The following is a 12,007-nucleotide window of genomic DNA, read 5'->3' as shown; positions in this document are numbered from 1 at the left end:
GAGAGGGGCTGGAAGGGCAGGGCACTCTGTGGGCCCGGATGGAAGGACTGAGCCCAGCCATGGTGCTGCTGGAGCTGGGAACTGGAGCAAGAGGGAACAGGTCACCCTAGAAAACGAATGTCGCTACTCCTTGCACCTCCGCTGCTGCCTTGGTGACCTCATCAATACCCACCTCTGGCCTTGGTACAGGGGAGGACAGATCCATCCCTGAACCTGGTGATTCGGACCTGCTAAGCGGTGGTGGTGGAATCCCCTCTTGTTCCTTCCTGACCTACCCAGTAGAGGACGCTGCTGTACACAGAGCAGGCAGGCTGAGAGGGAGCAGAGCTGAGGATGTCGGCCCTGGCTCAATTTCTCCTTAGAAACAGCTTTGAAGCAGGATTGCAGATACGCTCATCATGGTGCTGGATGTGGTAATGATTAAAGAAAGTGCAAGTTCAAGCATTTCTCACTGGGCTGAACTTAGCTACCGCACACCTCGTCTTCTCTCTGACCCACTGGCATGTGGGAGATATTAAGCATCACACTTCTCCTATTCCATTTCCAAGAGCCCAATTGCTAGCATCAGAGCCACAGAGACTTAAGATGCTACTACTAATACTACCACTACTGTGTTACTACCGCCAATGCAACAATTACAGCAGCTACCATTTATTGAGCACTTACTATGTGCCCGTCACTGGGCAGGCAGGAGTGGTTTTTTTTCTTGTATATCTCCTTATCACATATTCTATCAAAGGGGTGTTATTATTTATCCCATTTTATAGATGGAGAAACGGATGCGTAGAGAAATGAAATGACCTTTCCAAGCCCAACGAGAAAGTGGAGGATTAGGGATCCGGTCTCACTGCAGAGACTGCTTTTAGTCTCCATAGTTTAAGAAAGAATTTTGCCTCCCGAGGGAGCCGAAGAGTGGATGGGGTAAAGAAAGCTCTCATCCGGAGATTTCAGAGCAGATGCTGCAAAGCAGAGCGGGCAGAAACTATACTTGGCACTGTGCCGGGGCTACTACAAATATTTAGACTTCTCTGGTCACCCCTAAAATTCCATCCTCAACAGCAAAACACATCCAAAGATGCTTTTGGCGAAACACAGTCTAAGCACACCAAGACCATGACAAGCACGTTGCTTCAGGGAAGGCGTGCACGGTGGGGTAGCAGGAGGGGTCTGGGCTGGAAGGAGGCCCTGATCCATCACTCTTCAACTGTGAGGCCTTGGGCAAGTCCAGTCACTTCTCTATTTCCCACCTGAAAAATAGGACAGGATTTCCACTTCCTGTTCTGCTGACATCACAGGGTGGTTATGAGAATCAAATGAGGTAGTTTGCATGGCAGTGCTTTCTTAACCTTAAAGCCCTACATAAATCTGGAGAATGTGGGAAAAGATCCCTGAGAAACCACCTCCAATGTCATGTAAATATCAGTCTCAGGAAATCCTCTCCTGCCCCAGAGACATGGAGAAGGCACATTACTTTCCCTCTTAGAGAAAGGTTTGATGGCTCAGTTAAGGTTTTGTCATTTTCTGAGGCCACAGCATTTGCATATGATTTGCATGTGTTTGCATAATGGATTCAAAAGACTCACTGCAAGTGTATAAGAATAAAAGAAAATAAATGAATACGAGTAACCTTCTGGCACAGCATTCAAATCAGATATTCAGGGCATAATACCCTGAAATAGGAAATAGATTAAAATTTAAACTATTGCAAACAGATGGGAAGATAGGTTTTAGAGTTTGGAGGCAAGAATGAAACCCTTATTTGGTCCCTGGTTGTAAAGAATCACATACTCAGAAAGGTCACCGCATCCTAATGACTTTCACGCCTGAGTTCTCTCCTCCATGCCCCTCACTCCATGCCTCTCCATGGAAGGAAACACACACTACATTGCCTTCCAGTTTTTTCTGAGATGCCTCAGGCGACAGAAAGCTTGCTCGTCCCTCAACAAATTGTTTAGGCAAATTTTGACTATTTAAGTGGTTTTATCTTTTTCTCAACTGCTAAAATCTTTCTAACTTCCCCACGATCATTCTGGTTTCCTCCGGCCCACAGAACAAGTTCAAGCCCCTTTCCTACTTGCCAGCCCTTCGTGTATTTGCAAATAGTCGCTATGTCCCTGAATCATCCCCTTTTTAGGTTAAAAAACTGTAGTTCCTCCAACTGTGTTATAAGTTCATGCATTATGGTCCTTAACAGTCTGTTTATCTGAATGTTTTCTAAATCTCGCAAGAAAAGCTGACTTGAACTCTGGTCCTAGCTTTGCCATTAACCAGTCATGTGTGCTTGGGAAGGTTTCTCTGCTCTTTTCTTATCTATAAAATGATGCATTGGAGTAGCTTATCTATAGGGCACCTCTGCCTCTAAAATCCCATTACTCTATTTCAGAACAGTGATTTCCATTTTACCGACGTAACAGTCATTGGCTTGAGTCAATAAAATGGAGTTACATTAGCTTTTTGCTGACAATTGCCCTTTCTTTCCTACTCCAGGTGGTCTTACCTCTTCTTGGCAAACAGAAAGTAGAGAGAGCTTTGGCTGGAGCAATGGGCATCATGATTGCCACAATCCCGAGTTATTCACAGTGCCTTTAAGGGAAGGGACTGCCGTCACCCATTCTAAAAACAGTTCTTGCAGAGATATGGAGAGGGAAGGAGAAGATGAGGTAAGGCACCAGAAACTCATCTATTCCTATTGACCAGGAACCACGTCAGTGGAGAAAAAAAGATTTATGGACCTAAGACATTTTCATAAAGTTCAAGAGCCCTTATACTACATATTTACATGCATCCCACACCATTCTTTTTTGTTGCTGTTCTGCCTTTTAATCCACAAGGCTTCCATGCACTTCATTCCTTGGGGCAGCTGCCACCCACCGATGACTCCACGGACAGACTCACTTTCAAGTGTGGGAGGCCTGTGCGCTCACTCCCCTGGGTTTCTCGGTCATTATAATCTGGGGAGTGATGTGAGGTCCTAGGAGAGCTTGTTCTGCTCTTCAGGCCCTTTCCTCACAATAACCCAAGGGCTGTTCCTTTCTTCCAAGGGTTTGCAAAACAAAACATGCTGGTGTGGCCCAACGTTAGCAAAGAACTAGACACCTGATGTCCATTACGGATGACGGGCACCCGCTGGCGTGAAGCAGTTCTTCTTTTTCTCCTTCCGTACGTTTGGTTTTTGTTCTGCTTTTTGGTCATGCCTGCTTTCTCCTCCACCCCACATGGTTAAATGTACTTGCATCTCAAATTCTACGTAAACCTGAATGTTCTTTGTAGTTCATTTTATGGCCAATTTCCTTCCTGATCTTTATTTCTCCGTATTTGTTTGTTGCTTTTACCCAATTATTATGACACAAGGTTCAGAGCCATAAAGGCGGGAAGCAAAGCCCTCTCAAGGCCGCCCTGCCCCCTCTCTGTGGGATTCCTGCTGTGCTGCCCCGTGTGCACATGGGCACAGAGCCCCCAGGCCTCCTGCTGAGACCGCCACCCCACTGCCTTCGCAGTTGATGGCTCTCGCGAAGTCAGCAGCCTCCACAGAGCAGGTGATGCTGTGCCCCGTTCCCACTTGGGGAGGGGACTTGGCTTTTCTCATGTCCTACTCAAGTTCAGGTTCAGTTTTGTGGAAGGCGTCACAGTGCCACCCTTTATCCTGCCGCTCCAGAGCCGGCTACTTCTCTGCCCTGTTGTCAATGGCACCACCACCACCGACAGCACAGGCACAGTATCTTTATCTGACAGCCAGCTCCCTTCCAGCACAGAAATCACTCCAGGCCTTGTCACATCTCAGAGCCTAAGACTTCTGCCCTAGAATTCATCTCTTCCCTCGATGACTGGTATTGGAAATGTCCACTCCCTAGGGCCCCCATTGTAACAATTTAGAAACTGTATGAGGTTGGGATTTCCCCAAATCTAGGTCTCACTATTATTATCTGTGGTCATCTGGTTACATATATACCTGTATGATTCTGGAAATAGATGTAACATGGTAGAATATTTGTCAAGCTTTAACTTCCCATTAACCATAAGGTCAGTGCCATTTACCGACTTCTCTTTCGAACGGTGTATTTGATAAAGACAGAAATGTTAAAGGTGTCCTGGGGCTTTTCTCTCAAGCTTTAAATGAACATGATATTAACAGGCAGTGGGATGTGGGGACTGAGAATAAGCCAGGGAATTGGGATTCTGAGATAAACTCTCAACTGAAATAAAGTCCTCCTAATAGCAGTACATTAACATCAGTCATTTTAAAGCTGAAAGTAAGCTTTAAAATAACCTAATCCAGCTCTGCCCTTTTTTTCCTTAAAGAATGTAGAAGAACACATGAGTCTAACATCTCTAGAGCTGAGGTCTCTCGTGTTACCCTCGAGCCGTTTACTTTTAAACCTTGTGGAACACCCTTCACACCGTTTCCTGCCGGGCTCGTGCAGTGGGCCCTGCATTAGAGTAAATCTCACGCCCTTCGCAGTGCGGCTCGCGAGGGGAGGGTTTTCTGAACTGGCCAGAGGTGGGCGGCCCCTCCTGGAAATGGCACTGTGGCTCCTTTGGTCACTGGCAAGCCTCAGATGCTCCAGGGGCAGGACAGGAAGCCTTCGTGGGCGGGATGGCGGTGGTGTGAGGGGAGCTTGTCCACTCCTCTGCTCCACGTGGGGCACTGGCCTCCCCGTGTGAGTGGGATTCACAGCAGGCAGCGCCAACAGCCTTTACTGGGGCCCACCTTCACACACAGCTTCTGATGGACGCTAGATGCGTCATTAGCCTCTCGGAGGCTCAAGTGAGAAATGAGAAATACTCGCTGGCAAGAGGGCCTGTGGAAGAAGGGCAACCCAGGAGACCGTGGGGAACAGTTCATTATTTCTAGTATAGAGTGTGTGCCAGTGACCAGGCTGGTCCCTCGCCCTCATTCAGGTTTGTGCTTTTAAGGGGTAGCTCCTTGGAAGGCAAAGTAAAGCTAGGGACAGAAACAGACAATGTGGCAGGGACCCCTCACCTGGTGCCAGGCACTCTTGTGAGCACTCGATGTGCATTATCTTGTATAATCCTCAAAACACTTTGTTGAAGTAGGTCCTATTCTTTTCCCAGATCTGTGGGTGAATATACTGCGTTCAGAGTTGTTCGGGGATATGTACAAGGTCACAGGTCAAAAAGCGGAGGACCCAGGACCCCTAACTGAACGTGTCTGGTCCCAGAGCCCTGCCCCTCACCACGCGGCCTTTCTGGAATTCCCTGGCTTGTAGCGGGAAGAACCCCAGACCCCTAGCTGTGGGGCAGGACAGCTGCATGGCGTGGACGTCCCAGGCATGCAGGTTTCCAGTTTGCTGTCCTCTGCAGGGATTCTTCCTGGCACTTATTTGACAGCCGCATTTCCATAGGCTGGAGAGGGTGTTTGGAAGACATGTCAGCCTTAGAAATTTAATCAGCTGGGCAGAAAGCAATCAAGATGCCATCTGGACAAACTCTGACTTCCTGCCCAGAAGATAAAGACATCTGGACTTAGTAAATGCCAAGGACAGGCTGCCTTGGTCCCCAGGCCTGCGGGCTGCTCCTCACTTCACACAGACACACTTTCTTAATTGTGCAGAATCAACAGCTCTGAGCTACTGCTGGGCCGCTGAGTGCCTGATTCTGCTGGCCCCCAAGGGCTTCCCTGCTCATGACTGGCGACCACTGGGAGCCGTGGTGACTTTCCAGTGCTAAGGAGTTGGATTGACTGCAAAGGCCACTGGAAATATCTTCTTTTATGATGGAGCAGGAGGTGGCCACCCCAGGCCCAATTTATTGTTGTAATTAGGACACATCGTGACTGCCGATTGCTAAGTAGGGATGAGAGGAAATATTTGTAGAAGCAAAGAAGTTAATTATGGTGGCTCACCAGGTTTGCATAGCCGGTTGCCCACTGCCGCTCCTTCCTCCTGTCTCGGGCTCCCTCCAGCCATGTGAGCTGAGCACTCGGCCTGCGCGTGGCTGCCCTGGGCAAGGACCAAAGAGCTTGGAGAGGAGCCGAGGGGCTGGAAGTAAAGGGTAAGACCCTGCGCAGATGTTGTGGCAGCCCCCGAACGCTCGCACGTGTTTTCTGCACCCATTTCCAGGGAAGGCTTGACTCTCACACACCAACTGCTGTCTATTGCAAAGCAGAGCTTGGGTCCCTCAGTAAACTCCCAAAGCCTCTGAATTTGGCAGGGTTGGAAGCAAACTTTCCCCCCTTCGTTCCCCCCAGAAAGAGGCGCTCTCTGCCCCAAGTAGACTTCTGAAATCCCAGTTCCCATCAATGGCACTAATAAAACCTGATACAGATCCTCCTCTCTCAGCTCCTGCATAGCTGGGATAGATCGAAAGTTTTGGGGTTTGGGGAAGATTTGCTAGTCTGGGGCAATTTAGATTTGAGAGTCTTTTTATTTCAAAATCACGACAAATATTGCATCTACAAGTGTTTTCCCAGTTACTATTGTTTATGACTTAAACACAAAACCAAACCAACCTCCGTGGTGGGACTCTATCAGTTTAGGGAGAGAGGGACAGAGTTGTCAAGACCTTGCGACCCTCTGGCCTCCGCCTCAGGAGACGGCCTCTTGGCTCTTCGCCGCCCGCACAGTTTGCGTTTACTTCCTTGCCTGTCTGTCTCCCGTTGCGCTTCCTTTCTGAAAACCTTTTTCTTGCGAGGCCTGTTTTGTTAACGTTCATGGTTCTCGCTTCCGTTGTGTCTCTAACGTCCCTCCTCTCGGGTTTTTATGCTCCTTTCTATTTCCGAGCCTCACCTGTAACCATGGCTTTTCATAGTCCTGTCATCCCGTTTGTCCCTTGCTCGTCTGAACTGTTCTTTGTGGGATCATCATGTTTCTTGGTCTCTGGAAGGCCCAGGCCGCACCCGTTTGTTTGCTCTCCTGGATCTTTTGTTTTACAGGCTCCCAGGCTCCTGAGGTTGCGCAGATGGCTGATCAGGTGAGCGGCCAGCATGGCTGAGAGGACAAGTGTCCCAGATCTCAGCTCTGAGCTTCCTCCATCTCCGGGCCTGCAGCCCAGGGGTCAGCTGAGCCTCGCCGATGGGATGCGCTGGCTGCGGGTGAGTCAGGGAGTGGGGGGCCTGAAATGCCTGGAACACGCACACTGCCCCCCCCCCCGCCCCAGCCCTGACACTGACCGACACCGTAGGCAGTTCACCTCCATCACTGTACAACTCTAGCTCCTGGCTTTTTTTTTTTTTTGCAAGTGAGATAAAAGTATATGGAACCTATAGGGAAGAACTGATGTGTCTTGGGATCTTCAACAAAGGAGATAAAATCCATTTTGTGCTGCTGAAAAAACATATTTTGATAAAAGCAGACATTAAGGTAAGAGTGAAAGTCTTTACACAAAGATTCAATAACAGTGGTCAAGTATGGGAAAATTAAGATTGTAGCTGCGACTCTAGCATAGTCTTCCTCTTGGAGCAGAGTTTGTTCCTGTTGCAGTCTATTGTTAGCAAACAAAAAAGGAAGAAGAAAAATGAGGAAATTCTAAGACTCCTTTTACTTTCTAAATATAGTTTCATTTGCTTTAAACAAATATACCATAAAGATTGAAATTTGTAGAACTGATAAAACACAGTGATCTGTCTTATCGAAAGACTTAGTTTATTTCTGACTGCACTGCATCGTAGAATTCCTTGAAACTGTAAACAAACCTTCTGCAGTTTTTGATGACCCGATTTTTCAAAATTTAACTACACGTATAATCTGCTGTGTGAAGCGAGGCGGACTGGTAGCTTCGAAACGTGCACATTAATATTCAAGAGCCAATAAGAAACCAAACAGATGACAAAAAGTGTTTGCTTCATGGGAGTCAGTAATGTCAGGACCAGACCTTGAGCTAGCTGTCCTAGTGTCCTAGGCTGTGGCTTTCTGAGAAAAATGCTCCCTCACCAACCTGGGTGGGGCAATGCAGAGGTCCTCTGTGATGTGTCAAAATGCTTTGCTAGTGTCAAAATGCTTTGCTATGGGAGTGACCTGCCTACCACCGCAATCGAGACCTGCAGCAGGTTATGGCACATGCTGGCCCTGGGCTCCAGGCTGTGTTTTTCTGCAGGGGATAGAGTGGGAAGCTGGACACCAGGGCAGGAGGAGGCCCATCCCCAGTCTACAACTCTAGCAGGAAAACAGCCTGGCCATGGTTCACAGTTCCAGAGTAGACATGCCTTTGGTTGTGGCATTACTTTTCCTTTTATACTTTCATTTGCAAAACTGAGTTTTTTGTTTTTTTTTAAATTATGACTTAAAATGCCAACTATTTACCATTTTCATAAGAAAGTTGGGAAAAAATACTTACCTTTTTTCCCCTTGAGAAAATAATAATAATGCCTAGCACATAGTACTTACTATGGCCAGGTACTATTCTAAGTACTTTAAAAATGTTAACTCATTTGGTCTTAATGACTACACTCTGAGTAGTCATTTCTGGGTAAAGAAACAGAAAGAAGCTAAGTAAGTTGCTCAAGGTTATTGGGCGGTGTGACTGAGATAGGCTGAACCTGGGGAGTCTGGCACCAGAGATCAAACAGGAGGAGGAAGGTCATTAACGTCTGAGGAAGGGAAAAGGCCAGCAGAAGACTAGTTGGGCCCAATGCTCTGAAGAAACCTTTGAACCTGTTCTCCACCCCTAACGCTCTTGGAAACTGCTCCCAGGATAGGGTCTGAACTGGGGCCGGTGCCTCTGAGAGCAGAGAGAGGCCCAGCTTTAGAAGCAAGGGGTGAATTGCATACAGAAAAGGTTCTGGGGGAAATTCGAGAGACCTGCCCAGCAACCTGTTTGCCTAGGACTTGGATCCACTTTCCCTTTGGGCTAGAAATGAAAATGCCCGTTTGGTCAGGGTCTCATGGTCAAGAGCAGAACAATGTTTGGAGAATGCCAGCCCACTGCCCTGTGACCTCCAGCACAGCCTCCTTCCCTAGCCTTTTCCTGTCGTCTCATTAAATAAAAGTCCCATTGCGTAGGCTAGCTCTAGACTCTGAGCAACACTGTCCAATGGAAACATGAGAGCCATATGTTATTTACAGTTTTCTGCTATCCCAGTGCAATGTTTGTGTCCCTCCAAAATTCATATGTTGAAACCAGAATTCCAATTTGATAGTTTTGGAGGTGGGGCCTTAGGGAAGTAACTAGGTCATGAGGCTGGAGCCCTTGTGGTGATTTGTGCTCTTATAATAAGAGACACAAAAGAGATGATCTCTCCCCCCCCCCCCCAAGTGAGAATACAGCAAGAAGGCGGCCAGTTCCAAACCAGGAGGAGGGCCCTCACCAGATACTGAGTCTGCCGGCACCTTGAATTTTGACCTCCCAGCCTCCAGAACTGTGAGAAACGTTTGTTGTTTAAACCACCCATTCAATGGTATTCTGTTATAGCAGCCTGAACAGATTAAGGCACCCACATTAAAAATATAAAAAGAAGCAGGTGAAACTACTTTTAGTAATATATTTTATTGAGCCCAATATATCAAAGTGTTAGAATTTTAAGCAATGAAGAAATCAATATAATCAATGTAAAATATTGATATTTACCTTCTATTTCTCATACTGTGTATTTTACACTGATACCACATCTCAATTTGACACTACATTTTCATTGGAAGTAATTGATCTATATTTAGATTTCACAAAATTTACGGTTGAAACAATAGGTCGACATACCCAAGTTGTTCCAAGCATACTTAAAAGTTTTCAACAATTGAATACAGTATCAGTTTTTATATTTAAATTAATTAAGTGAAATAAAATTAAATATTCAGTTTCTCAGTTGCATTAGCCAGACTTCAAGTGCTCAAAAAGCCCATGGCTATTTTTTTGGACAGCGTGGTTCTAAAGACTAGGGATAAATGAAACTAAACCAAGGGTTGGAGTTTACATTAAGCAGTGACTTAAAACCATCACTTATTTGCTATTCTCCGTGCTGGTCATGACGACACAGGCAACTGCAGGGAAGCCAGGAAGTTTGGGTTACGTAAGTGGCATCAGATTGGTTCCTAATAAAAGCCAGCTACTGGCAGATATTTTGCAAATGTTAACCCTGCCACCTAGTGACCACTTTCTGAATGTCACATGAGAGGAACATGTAGGAAATTCTGTGTTGACTTCAATATTGCAGCCCTTGCCCCAAGGCTTTCCCCTGTTCGGAAGCCCCATGTGGCACTGTGCTGCGATGTCACCACTGTTTCAGGGTTCTTTAGCCAGGCCTGCAGAATTACAGCTGAGCTGTCATTTCTCCCTCTTTCCCCCACAACAGAAAGGTGCTTGGAGTCCAGTGAACATGTCTCAAGAGCATCCTATGTGCCAACGACTATGATGGAAAGAAATTTCTGTCCCCACAAGGGTAAGAGTCCTGCTACACCTCTGCACTCGATTCTGTTATAGCTCCTGAATTTTCTGTTTACTTACGTGACTCCCTCCTCCAGTGAATTGTGAAATCTGTGAGGACAATGCCTTGCTTATGTTTTATCCCCACAGCCTAGTTTATTGTCTGTCTGACAAATGTCGGTTGAATGGGTGGAAAATATAGCTACAAATTCACAGCCCTTTCCAGAACAATTACAACATTTCTCCAGTTGGGGCATCTTCTCTTTCCCACTCTCTGTGCACAAAATTATCTTTTCTTTCTCTTTTTCTGCTCTCAGTCTCCCCTTTATTCCATTATATGCTCAGCACATACTTAGCACGTGACCTTGTTTTGAATTTTGGAAATACAAAGGCGAAGTTGGGAACTCCCTACCTTACATCCACCAAACTTCCAAAGTCACCCTGCCTGCGCCTGATCCCCCCGAACCCGATGCCATGCCTTCCAGATGTGCTCTGCGTCCCCTGGACCACTCCGTGGAACCACCTGGGAAGCTTTAACAATGGCTGATGTCTTCATCTCACCTCAGAGAATTTGATGTCATTGGTCTTGGGTGCAGGCTGGGCATGGAGATTTTAAATTTATTCCTGGTGGATCTGAAACTACAGCCCGATTGAGACCTGCTCCCCGGATTTCTCCTTTCAGTCTTCTCAGGTTTCAGCAGGTAACCCCACCCTCATCTGAGTTTCCAGTTGTTTCCACTCTATTGGGTCATTTTCCAAGTCACACACAATGCCTTAAACCCTCCTATCTGAAAATAAGAACTCAAAAGCCTCCCTGAATCCAGTGTCCCCCACAGCTATCTGCTTTCTTTATGCGTTTTCTAAGTTGCCCACACAGGGTGTCTCTGCTTCCTCATTAACCATTTGCCCTGAAATCCACTCCAGTCTGGGTTCTGCTCCAGAGCGGGTCACCTTGTCATTCAAAACACTCACCTCCCTTGGCCTCCAAGACCCCATGCTCTCTCTCTCCTGTTTCTTTTTCAAAAAAAGTACCTGAGGATATGATTTTTAGAGAGAGGAAGAGAGGGAGGGAGGGAGCGAGAGACAGAGGTGAGAGGTGAGAGAGAAACATTGATCAGTTGCCTCCTATTTGCACCCTGACTGGGAAATGAACCCACAACATAGGTATGTGCCCTGATCGGGAATTGAACCTGCAGCCTTTTGGGGTTTGGGACAATGCTGCAGCCGACTGAGCCTCCCAGCCAGGGCTCTCCTGTTTCTTTCCCAGGCCGCCTTCCCGCCTGACCTCTCAGTGCTGAGAGCCCCTCAGGAGGTGGTGCTCGGCTGGCTTTCCTTCTCACTGCACTTCTCACGCTTTCCAGGCCCTTTCGATGCCTGCTGAGAGCATTCCGCCAGCCCCACATCTGCACATCCAGGCCCCTGTTTCGCCTGCCCCTCTATGAGGTGTGTGACAGGCATCTCTGATTCCGTGTCCAAACTGAATCTTGGTGCCCCCCGCCGTTAGTTGCTCCTCTCACAGCGGTTCCCAGAGCGTCAGTTTCCCGTGGCTTCTGTAACAAATTACAAAAACAGATCGGCTTAAACCAGCACATGTTTATGCTTTCACAGTCCTGAGGCCAGAAATGTAAAATCAGTTCCACTGGCTGAAATCAAGGTGTCAGCAGGACCACACTTCCTGCGGAATCTTCTGGCT

The sequence above is a fragment of the Miniopterus schreibersii genome (assembly GCF_964146895.1).
Source record: "Miniopterus schreibersii genome assembly, chromosome: 3".
NCBI lineage: Eukaryota > Metazoa > Chordata > Mammalia > Chiroptera > Miniopteridae > Miniopterus > Miniopterus schreibersii.
The sequence above is the reverse complement of the archived record's forward strand: the minus strand, read 5'-3'. Positions refer to the sequence as shown.